The sequence below is a fragment of the Sus scrofa genome, chromosome 9 (assembly GCF_000003025.6).
Source record: "Sus scrofa isolate TJ Tabasco breed Duroc chromosome 9, Sscrofa11.1, whole genome shotgun sequence".
NCBI lineage: Eukaryota > Metazoa > Chordata > Mammalia > Artiodactyla > Suidae > Sus > Sus scrofa.
This window is the reverse complement of record NC_010451.4, coordinates 32,926,634-32,939,189: the sequence shown is the minus strand read 5'-3', so window position 1 is coordinate 32,939,189 and position 12,556 is coordinate 32,926,634.

Genomic DNA, 12,556 nt, shown 5'->3' with positions numbered 1-12,556 from the left:
ACAAACAAAAGAGAACACCCACATCTCTGGGTTTGGTGAATGAGTTTGTCTTGAATCACTGTTAGATTCACAAGTGATGGGACCTGGTAAGCAGGAAATGGCTGATGACCTAGATGCCTTAGCAAGACACTTTCACATCCCGGAAGGGTAGGTGAACCCCACAAAAACACAGGGGCCTGACATCATATGATGTTTCTAAGGGTCTAGTGCTCTGCAGCAGCTTTACCTAAGTAATGGTTAACATGTTGTTAAATACTATAAAAAATATATTCCCAGAGTTCCTGTCATGGCTCAGTGGTTAACAAATCCGACTAAGAACCATGAGGTTGCGGGTTCAATCCTTGGCCTCACTCAGAAGGTTAAGGATTCAGCATTGCTGTGAGCTATGGTGTAGGTCGCAGAGGCAGCTTGGATCCCATGTCACTGTGGCTTTGGCGTAGGCCGGTGGCTTACAGCTCCAATCAGACTCCTAGCCTGGGAACCTCCATATGCTGAGGGTATGGCCCTAGAAAAGACAAAAAAAAAAAAAAAAAAAAAAGATATTCCTATATCAACATAATATCTTAAACAAAGTCAAAAGACCAGTGACAAACTGGGAAATGTTTCTATGCCTTATGTCACAGAGGGCTAATCTCCTATAGAGAACTCTTTTGTGGCATTCCCACTGTGGCTCAGTGGGTTAAGAACCCACCATAGTTTCCTTGAGAATGTGGGTTCAATCCCTGGACTTGCTCAGTGGGTTAAAGATCTGGTGTTGCCACAAGCTGTGGCATAGGTCCCAGATACAGGTCAGATCCCACGTTGCTGTGGCCGTGGCTGTGGCTGTGGTGTAGGCTGGCAGCTGCAGTTCTGATTAAACTCCTAACCTGGGAACTTCCATATGCCACAGGTGCGGCCCTAAAAAGAAGAAAAAAAAGAACCCTTTTGTATTCATGAGAAAAAAAAAAAAATCCAGCAACTGAACAGTAATAGGAAATAGTAAATGGGAAATGACCTGAGTGAAAAATTAAAAGAAATGCGAATGAGCCTTAAATTTATAAAAGATGCTCAGTCTGACTTATAATAAGTGATATGCATATTAAAACTACAGAGGTATCATTTCTTTCTTTTTTTTTCCTTTTCTTTTTTGCTTGTTAGGGCTGCACCTGCGGCATATGGAAGTTCCCAGGCTCGGGGTTGAATTGGCGCCACAGCTGCTGGCCTACACCACAGCAACAGCCACTCGGGATCCCAGACGTGTCTGTGACCTACACCACAGCTCACAGCAACACTACGCTGGATCCTTAACCCAATGAGCAAGGCCAGGGATCGAACTTGCATCCTCATGGATGCTAGTCAGATTCGTTTCCGCTGAGCCATGACGGGAACTTCCAGATGTATCATTTCTTACCAAATTGGCAAAATGCCAGAACCAGGACATCAAACTCTAAGGCTGTGAGAAAACTGGCAGTCTTGTAAATTACTGGCAGGAGTATAAAAATGGAACGAGCTCTATGCTCTAAAATCTGTACTCGTTAAATTACAAATGCACGTCCCCTTTAATTCAGTATTGTCACTTCTAGAACCCCATGCTATAGATATATGTGTGTGTGTACAAAATGATGTATGTACCAGGGGATTTATTGCTGCATTATTTGAAAAGGCAAAAGATAGGAAATAATACATGTTCACTAATAGGAAGCTGTTGCATTGTTATATACACACAATTCTGTGCAGCCATTAAAAAAAAATTGTGAGCCTATGTGATGATATGGAAGATATGTAGGATGCAGTAAGTGAAAAAGCAAGGTGCAGAATGGTGTGTATTATGCTACTCTGTGTAAAAATGACAGGAGTAAGAATATTTGTTACTGTTGCTTATAGGTCTGAGCTGACAGAATAAGGAAAATATATGTGTTTACTAACCATGTACATATACATATCTGTAAGTATTTTAATACAAAGTCAATTGTGTCTATATTTAACTAAACATGAATTTGTACTGATGTCTCCATTTCCACGGGGGTCATTTTAGTCTCCTCCCCTTTCTTATCTGCAACTCCTCCAACAGTGAGAAACCTGCATTTTATCAGCAACCCCCTCCCATTTTGTTCCATATGTTAAACCATTTAGGGTAGGAACATGGATGTAGTCAGGCCAAATACGGATTTTAAAATAAAATATTTTCCATTTTATACCTACTTTATCAGTTCTGATTAATATCTCGGATTATAATGTATATCATACAGACTCAATTTCCATAGCTGGAACATATTCTAAGCATTCTTTGCCAGTTGATTGGAACCAGAATGAATTTACCCATCAAAAGCAGTGTTATGAATAGTTCTCAGTCCCTAAATTAGCACATATAATCCATCTGATTTATAGTGCATCGGCAATATTAACCAGGAGTCAAAACCTCAACTCCTACCCTGAAGATTATATTGGATTTTGGAGAGTTACACCAACAAAGGAAGTTTCTCAAACAAGCCAGCACCCTTCTCCCTGATAACCAGTCCTATTCAGTCCATCTTGGGGACAGTGACTCTGCTGCTGAACTGCAAAGCCAGGCAGAAAACAGGTACCTCCTGCTGGATGTGAAAACCAGTGCCTGGTTTCACAGGGGGACCTCTTACCCTCACGAGTGCTTGCTTGGCCTTAACTGGCTCAGGCTCTTTATTTATTTTTAAATTTTTTTCTTTTTATGGCTGCGCCTGTGACATACGGAAGTTCCCCAGTCAGGGGTCGAATTGGAGCTGCAGCGGAGGCTGATTCCACAGTCAGCGCAATACCGGATCCCAGCCACATCTTTGAGCTACGCTGCAGCAGTGCCAGCTCCTTAACCCACTGAGCAAGGCCAGGGATCGGCCTGCATCCTCACAGAGACAACCTTGTGTCCTTAACCCACTGAGCCACAATGGGAGCTCCCTAGCTCAGGCTCTTTAAAACTGACAGTTTCCATCTGTGGCAGGACCAACTTGGTAGCTGAGTCAAAGCACATGATGGGCACAAGACTCCCTTTGAACACACCTTCGTGAGGCAGGCCTGGAGTGACCTCACACTGAACTTCCTCTGGGAATCAATCTCTGACTCTCAGTACCTGGATCAGACGTCCCAGCTCCCTTAGCTTTCAGGGAGGCCCCAGACTGCGGTACTGTCAGTGCCGGCTAACACGTCTGTGTGCTTTGAGCAAGTTTTTCCAAACTTCTGGGCCTCATTCTTTTCTCCAGAGTTCTCTATTTTCTGATTTTGAAACCTGGATGAACCCTGTCTTAGTCCATCCTTGTCTGCTCTGTGAGCCTGATAGATCAGGGTCCCCAGTCATGACTGTGCTGACCTCACTCCTGGCTACTCTGTGCAGCTGCTGGTCAAGGCTCTCTCCCCACCCCATGGCTCATGAGGCCTCCCCAGGCCTGGGGTGGTGCAGCAGATATTCTTAGTAACAGTTCTGAATAGGTCAGCAGCCATGGGGGTTGACTAAGTAGTCTTGGAAACCAGCTGTGATTTATAACTTTAGCCCAAAGGGAAAACACTGCTGTGGCCCAGGGGAAGGGGTAGCACCATAAATGAGCCTCTTTCCTAGATGCTGGTTCTGGGGAGTCAGGAGAGCTCTAGGAGTCCAGCTCAGGTTTTGGGACATTTCTTTCTCTCTTTTAAAAGGACCCTCTGATGTTTCACAAAGTCAGCTTGGCTTTTGCCCTATTTATCCCAATCAAGGGAGGTTTCTCAGCCTGGTGGCTCATCAGGAACGGATGGACAGATGCCAACAAGTTTGTCCCCAACCCCTGTACATTGTAAACAAGGTGTAAAGTGCTAATCAAACACACATGGCATTCTGGTCAATTTTAAAACACACAGAGCCAATTGGAGATGACAGAATTGCCAATATTCTCTTGTTGTACTTACATTATTTTAACTGAGAATCTTTGGATGGGACCAGGGATTTTTATTTTAACCATATATAGATATGCTCTAATGGGATTTGACCTGCATTTAGAAATTTCAAACTGACAAATCTTTTCAATGCATGTTGTGCATTGGGACTGGTGTATGTTAGTTTGGGTTTTTTCTTTCCCTTTTCTTTTTTTAGGGCTACACCTTCGGCATATGGAGGTTCCCTGGCCAGGGGTCTAATCAGAGCTACAGTTGCTGGCCACAGCCACAGCCACAGCCACAGCCACTCCGGATCTGAGCCATGTCTGTGACCTACACCACAGCTCACGGCAACGCCGGATCCTTAACCGACTGAGTGAGGCCATGGCTAACCCGCAATCTCATGGTTCCTAGTCGATTCATTTCCTCTGTGCCACGACAACTCCAGTTTGGGTTTCCTTTGGGTTTCCTTTGGCTTTTAAAGGGGTTGTGGACTGATCTTATTTGTGGAGTTGCCTGAGTGTCTCACATTAGAGTTTAATGAGATCAAACACAATCTAGTGTTGCCCATTAAGCCCATCATCTAAATCAGTTGCTCTTCATGACAAAACAGGATTAACAGAGCAGCAACCTCTCTTTGGGCCAGGCAGCAATTTTTTTTTAATTGAAATATAGTTGATTTACAATGTTGAGTTAAATTCTGTTGTACAGCAAAATGATTCAGTTATACATACATACACACACACTGTTTCATATTCTTTTCCTTTATGGTTTATCATAGGATATTTAATACAGTTCCCTGTGCTGTAAGTAGGACCTTGTTGTTTGTCCATCCTGTATATAATAATTTGCTTCTGCTAATCCCAAACTCCAAATCCTTCCCTATCCCTTCCCCCCTGCCCCACTCCCCCTTGGCAACTACAAGTCTGTTCTCTGTCTGTGAGCCTGTTTCTGATTTGTAGATAGGTCCATTTGTGACATATTTTAGCTTCTATATGTAAATGATATCATATTTTTCTTTTTCTGACTTACTTCACTTAGTATAATTTTTTTTTTTTCCTTTTCTAGGGATGCTCCCTCGGCATAAGGAGGTTCCCAGGCTAGGGGTCCAATTGGTGCTGTAGCCACCAGCCTACACCACAGCCACAGCAACATGGGATCCAAGCTGCGTATGCAAACTACCACACAGCTCATGGCAACGCCAGATCTTTAACCCACTGAGCAAGGCCAGAGATTGAGCCCATGACCTCATGGTCCCTAGTCGGATTCGTTAACTACTGAGCCATGATGGGAACTCCACATTTAGTATAATATCTGGTTCCATCCATGTTGCTGCAAAATGGCATTTTGTTTTTTTATGGCTGAGTAGTATTCCATTGTATATATGTACCACAATTCCATTTATCTGTCAATGGACGCTTAGGTTGTTTCTGTATCTTAGCTATTGTGATTAGTGCTGCTATGAACATAGGGGTGCAAGTATCTTTTTGAATTATAGTTTTGTCTGGGTTTATGCCCAGCAGTGGGATTGCTGGATCATACGGCCACTCTATTTTTAGATTTTTGAGGACCCTCCATACTGTTTTCCATAGTGGTTTGATCAGCTTACATTCCCACCAATAGTGCAGGAGGGTTCCCTTTTCTCCATACCTTCTCCACCATTTGTTACGTGTAGACTTTTTAATGATGGCCATTCTGACCAGTGAGTCATTGTAGCTTTGATTTGCATTTCTCTAATAATTAGCAATGAGCAACCTTTCTTTTTTTTTTTTTAATTTATTTTTTATTTATTTATTTTTTGTCTTTTGCCATTTGTTGGGCTGCTCCTGCGGCATATGGAGGTTCCCAGGCTAGGGGTCCAATTGGAGCTGTAGCCACTGGCCTACGCCAGAGCCACAGCAACACGGGATCCGAGCCGTGTCTGCGACCTACACCACAGCTCACGGCAACGCCGGATCGTTAACCCACTGAGCAAGGCCAGGGATCGAACCCGCAACCTCATGGTTCCTAGTCGGATTCGTTAACCACTGCGCCACGACGGGAACTCCGCAACCTTTCTTTTTGATCCTCATTTAGCCAACACATCTCTCATGGCTCTCGAACTCTTTATGGGTTACTAATGATCACAATCATAGTTATATAACTGAAATATTTCAGGTTGCCCTCTCCCTTGAGACAGTCAGCTCCATGGGGGTAGGGATTGTTGTCCTGCTCATTGCTGTAACTCCACACCTGGCAGAATACCATCCACCTAGTGGGTACTCTCTCTGTTGAATGAATGAATGGCTTCTCCTGTGTGGGTGACTTACCCTGTGGTATTTGTTTTGTTTTACCTCTACAAATTCCTTTATCTTCTTCCCAGAATTGATTCAGTGTTCTCTTGGATGGAGAGGCCTGAGACAATTCCTTCAGGACTTATCCCTCTCCGGAGGAGTGAACTGGGAAGGGTTTTGGGAACTTGTCAACACAGAGCCACTGAGGTCTTATTCCCATTGTGACAATTCTTATGGGGAGCCACCTTTGAGATCATCTAGAACCACCTCTCTTACTACCACATACCCGACTCTGGCGGATAGTTGCACTGGTTTGTTGCCACTGGTCTTCAGTGAGCCACAGAGGAGCAAGGTTAAGCTGAGGTAATACTCTTAAGATACTTTTCAAGTGTCACCTCTGCGCATACTGGCTTGTGATTACTGCACACCCGCTGAGATGCTGGCGCTGGCACTCAAGTGCCAGGATCACATCTTGACTCAGGAGCAGTGCAGAAGTAAGTTTAGATTGAGTTTTTGCATTAGCACATATGGAGGTACCCTGCCTCTTGTTAAGAGTTGGTTTGTGACTTTAGTTTTCTTCAGAAAATGACCACGGCATATGGAGGTTCCCAGACTAAGGGTCTAATCGGAGCTGTAGCCGCCAGCCTACTCCAGAGCCACAGCAAATTGGGATCTGAGCCACGTCTGTGACCTACAACACAGCTCCCAGCAACGTCGGATCCTTAACCCATTGAGCCACGACGGGAACTCCCTGAGTTCACTGTTAATTTCTGGGAATGTGCATGGAGATACCTCTATTTTTTTCTCTCTCAACTTGAGTGTCCAGCCCATTTTGTTACTATTTGGTTTAAGTTCAATCATAATTTCCTTAAATCTCGATTGGATAGCCTGTACTTTTAAAATTTTTTTTGTCTTTTGTCTTTCCTAGGGCTGTACCCATGGCATATGGAGGTTCCCAGGCTAGGGGATGAATTGGAGCTGTAGCCACCAGCCTAAACTAGAGCCACAGCAACGCCAGATCCGAGCCGAGTCTGTGACCTACACCACAGCTCACAGCAACGGGGGATCCTTAACCCACTGAGCAAGGCCATAGAACCTGCAACCTCATGGTTCCTAGTCGGATTCGTTAACCACTGAGCCACAATGGGAACTCCATGGATAGCCTGTACTTTAAGTCATTTCTGATAGTACTGTCCTCTTGTTTTAAAGACCTTCAAAGGCCTTCACTGCTTGTTGGATATTGACTTTTTTTTTCACCCAGGAATTCAAGCCTAGTTCTTGGAGCTAGACTGCCTAAATCCACTGCTGAAAGGTGTGTGACCTCTAGTTTTCTTACCTGCAAAATTAGTCTGGGATCTACTTCACTGAGTTGTTCAGGATTGAGTTAATACATGGACAGTACTTGGCCTATAGTGCGCTCTGAGAACATATTATCATCTGATCCTGGCCTGGATAGAGTGCAGTAAACTCCACGAGGACAGGGATTTGTTTGCTTTATTACTGGAATAGTACCTAGAACATATTCATCAAATATGTTAAGTGGGCTAATCCATTATTACAGACCAGCCAAATGAAATACTTCCCATTCCCACCTATTTTAGATGTCCTGCTTTGTGCTCTTTCCTTTGCTTGTAACACCATTTCTAGTGGTTGGTCATAACCACTCAATGCTCAGCTTAAATGGCAGCATGAGGCCTTTCCTAATCATCCCGGGAGGAAGGAATCTTTCCCTAGACTACACTTGCATGGTACACTGGGTGAAGTGTTCTTCAGCGTTTAGCAGCCTTCTCTATTTAGTAAGAAACTTGAGGTTAGCACACCATTTATTTCTCAAGACTAGACTAATAGCTGACACTGTTGAATCAATGTGCACGATTCTTAAAAATGGACATTAGACTTAATAATCTGTTAGAGCTCTGTCATTGTTGTGGCAGCCTTTCTAGGACTGCCTCTGGGTGGGGTGAGCAATAGGGAAGAAGCCCCAGGGATACATGTTTCCCAGTTATGGGCTACGCCCTCAACATCTACTAGTCACTTCATGACCATAGGGTGGGCCTTGGACCTAGGTTTGAGGCACTTAAGTTAGGAATAGCAATAATAATACATACATATTATATGATTTGGCATGATCAAATAAGGTAACATTAAGAAGTGTTTTGGAGTTCCCGTCGTGGCGCAGTGGTTAACGAATCCGACTAGGAACCATGAGGTTGCGGGTTCGGTCCCTGCCCTTGCTCAGTGGGTTAACGATCCGGCGTTGCCGTGAGCTGTGGTGTAGGTTGCAGACGCGGCTCGGATCCCACGTTGCTGTGGCTCTGGCGTAGGCCGGTGGCTACAGCTCTGATTCAACCCCTAGCCTGGGAACCTCCATATGCCGAGGGAGCGGCCCAAGAAATAGCAATAGCAACAACAACAACAACAACAAAAAAAAGACAAAAGACAAAAAAAAAAAAAAAAAAGAAGTGTTTTGATAATTATTATAGACTATTAAAACATTCATTGTTGTTGAAAATCATACCGTGACCTAAAAACGGGAAGGGGTAGGTTCCTACCAATGAGGGTAGGCAGTGGCTCATGTACCTACACAAATGCACTGAGCAGACCTACTCTAAGTTTTAAGGACCATTTTAAATTACTCAATAATAGTATATCTTACTGGAGAAAGATCACATTCATTCTGAAAAACAACATTGCTTTTAAAGAATGTCAATAGCTTACCAGTGATTCTTTTAACTTTTTTTTTTTTTTGGCCATGCTCATGGCCATAGATCGAACCTGTGCCACAGCAGTGACAACACTGGATCCTTAACCTGCTGCACCACAAGGGAACTCCTGCTATAACATTTTGTCTTCGTCTCCATAACCAGTATCAAGAATTGTCATAACCAGTGTCAGAGATTGTGTAAGTTATAGTATTTTCACTATACCCTTGATGGAAAAACTCAGAGTGCTCAAGTCCCACAGGAAGTGATGGCAGTGGGACAATGTGATTGGGAAGAACTTGCTTTTGAAATTTGCCATATTTAACAGCAGGGTAAACCATGAAACTATTGGAAATGCACAGGCCTTGAGAAGTTTGCTTTAATGATTTTGGAAGACAGAGGGATTTGGCCAACAGTTCATTTTTAGTTCAAATCAGTGTGAAATTTCCTATACAATATTCCAGATTTGGCCAGGGCATCCCACTCCATTCCACAGCAAAGATATGCCCTCCAAGGGGAGTTCTGAGCCATCTGACACACACGTCCCCAGAGGCATTAGCTGTTTTTTGACTGGACCATGTATTGGCTCATGCTGTTTAAGGTTTGTAATGTAAAAAACAACTAAATCTCAAGTCCATATTCTCCTATGGCCAGTCTTGTTGAGGTTATTTTATAGAGTTCGAGACTTCCTGGTGTCCAGATAAAACACTTCAGCAAATGGCCTCCTTTAGAAGATACTGTACATGTGGCTTTGCAGTGTGACTTCACACTACTCAGTGGTCTGGCAGCTCGTGAATAGGATTATTTGTATCTCTCATAAAATCTAAGGTCCTGGAGTTCCTGTTGTGGCGCAATGGTTAACGAATCCGACTAGGAACCATGAGGTTACGGGTTTGATCCCTGGCCTTGCTCAGTGGGTTAAGGACCCGGCATTGCAGTGAGCTGTGGTGTAGGTTGCAGATTGCAGACTCGGCTCGGATCTGGTGTTGCTGTGGCTCTGGCGTAGGCCGGTGGCTACAGCTCCAACTCGTCCCCTAGCCTGGGAACCTCCATATACTGTGGGTACAGCCCTAGAAAAGACAAAAGACAAAAGACAAAAAAAAAAAAAAAAAAAAAAACCAAAACTAAGATCCTGATTCATGGTCACTCCAGTGATTGAAGAATGAGACAGATGTGATACCTTGACCGCCATTCCAATCCTCACCATTGAGCCAATGAGATGCCTCTGTTGAAACTCAGCTGTAGGTATGGTTTACCTCTTAACTGATAGAAAGCAGTGCTTAAATACAAGCTGCTACAAAGCTTAAAGGAAATGATCTTTAGCCCGGTTTCCTAATGCATTTATCACTATGTTGGCTTCAGTAGGTCAGAGATAGTACTGAAATGCAACAGTGTTTTTTCCTTGGATCCTGCCACTTAATCTACAGCTTTGAGAAAATGATTTATTTTTGGCTGCTCCTGCAGCATGCAGAACTTCCTGGGTCAGCAATTAAACCCACACCACAGCTGTAACCAGAGCCACAGCAGTGATAACGCTGGATCCTTAACCTACAGAGCCATCAGGGAAGTCCTAAATTTCTCTAATTGGCTAGAGCATCACTTTAATCCTGTGTAAATCAAGAACTTGATCTGTAACTAACAAATATCCCTAATTAGAATTGAGATGTGATTTCTAATAGCCTACAATGAAAACTGTACCCAGATGGCAATGTTTAACTCATTTATACAGATTCTATGAAGGTACAGCAAGTAGTCTCAATATAAAATATATTTGAGATATGAGGAAATGTGGGTAAGTTGAGTGCTAATCCTAAAACATAAGCTGACAGTCTTAAAAGTCATACTAAAGGGTATTCTCCTGATTTAGGAGCTATTTTTTCCTTTGTTATTTCTTAGAGAGGTTTCCTTTGGTTAAGAATCAAGCAGTGTCCATTCATTTACTTTGCATATGAACAAGTATCAATTTCACAAACTTATAGTAACTCTAGTACTTAATATTTTCACTTAAAAAATTTTTTTTGAAGCGCCAGGTTAGCTATTTAGGAATTTTGCAGAAGTAGATTTGTCACTTGGATATTTCTAAACATTGCTTTGAAGAGTACAGAGATCCAGTTGTTTCGTTCTGAACTTGTAACAAGATCCTCGCAGCTTAGATGACAGGTCACCATAGGCGAAGAGTTTTGTTTTTGGTTAAGATATGACAGATTTTAGAATTTAGAGTACCTTTCCAATGCCATCTTGTTTTGCTAGTGTCTTGATTCTGCAACTGTTTTCATCTGTGGGAGTATTAAGTTTCCCAGTTTAAGGATATGTTTATGGTTAGAAAATTATCAATCACACTTACATCAGAGCTTTTTTTTTTTTTTTTTTTTTAGGGCCGCACCCATGGCATATGGAGGTTCCCAGGCTAGGGGTCCAATTGGACCTGTAGCTGCCAGCCTATGCCAGAGCCACAGCAACACTGGATCCGAGCCAAGTCTGTGGCCCACACCACAGCTCATGGCAACACCAGATCCTCAGCCCACTGAGCGAGGTCGGGGATCAAACCTGCATCTTCATGGATCCTAGTCTGGTTTGTTAACCGCTGAGCCATGAGGGGAAATCTAAGTTAATATCCTCTTCTGCATATTCTACTCAATTGGACTAAATCAGTTATCTAAAGGTTGTACAATTCTAGAGCTTTTGTATCCATATACTATGGCAAAAAATATTCCATGTTTGAAAGAGAAAAACTGTAGTACTCAAGGCCACAGAATTCTCATCTCTAATTCAGTAAAATTCTAACTGAAGAAGACATTTATCAAGTATCTGCATGATTCTTTAAATAAAGCAATTAAATGCCAATGGTTCAAGGTGGGGTAGGTATACCAAGGAGATACTCTGCCAGAGACACGGTTGGTTCCAGAAGCAACAGTGTACACGGAACCCTGAAGCCCAAGAAAAGGAGAACATGAATGTATCCATACAAACCAAATAATAAAGCCAGATTTTCTTCTTTTTATGGCCACACCTGTGGCATATGGAAGTTTCCAGGCTAGCAGTAGAACTGGAGCTGCTGCTAGAGCCTACACCACAGCCACAGCAGCACTGGATCCTTAACCCACTGAGTGAGGCCAGGGATTGAACCTGCCTTCTCACGGACACTCTGTAGGGTTCTTAAACTGCTGAGCCATAGCGGGAACTCCAAGCCAGATTCTCAGTATGAGAGATGGTTGCCAGGATCAGGGACAGTCTGGTTGCCTTTATAGAAGGTAAAAAAAATGTGATGGGGGTCCTTGGGGCTGTTCCTCTTTTGGAACTTCAGCTCGTAAGATAAACCAAGAGAGATTAAACGTAACTCACAGATCTGCTGACCATCTTTCTGTAGTTATCATCACTGTTTCCTTTTATTACTAGTCCTTGCTCTCTCTCTAGAGGATATTTTTTCCCAAATCTAAGTTAATATCTTCTTCTGCATATTCTACTCAATTGGACTAAATCAGTTATCTAAAGGTTGTACAATTCTAGTTCACAGGATCCAAAATGATTCAAACCATCCAACATAAAGCACACCACCTCAAAAGAGCAACTCCCTAGGAAGAGGTGCAATGTCTATAGCCATCAAGTATAGTTTTGAGCTAAAATGTACAATCACTATATTTTGCACAAGGAAGATGATAAATTTTGGTCTCCACAAAATTAGTGTGCTACTATCATAAAGAAATTATACATAATAAAATACTATTTTCA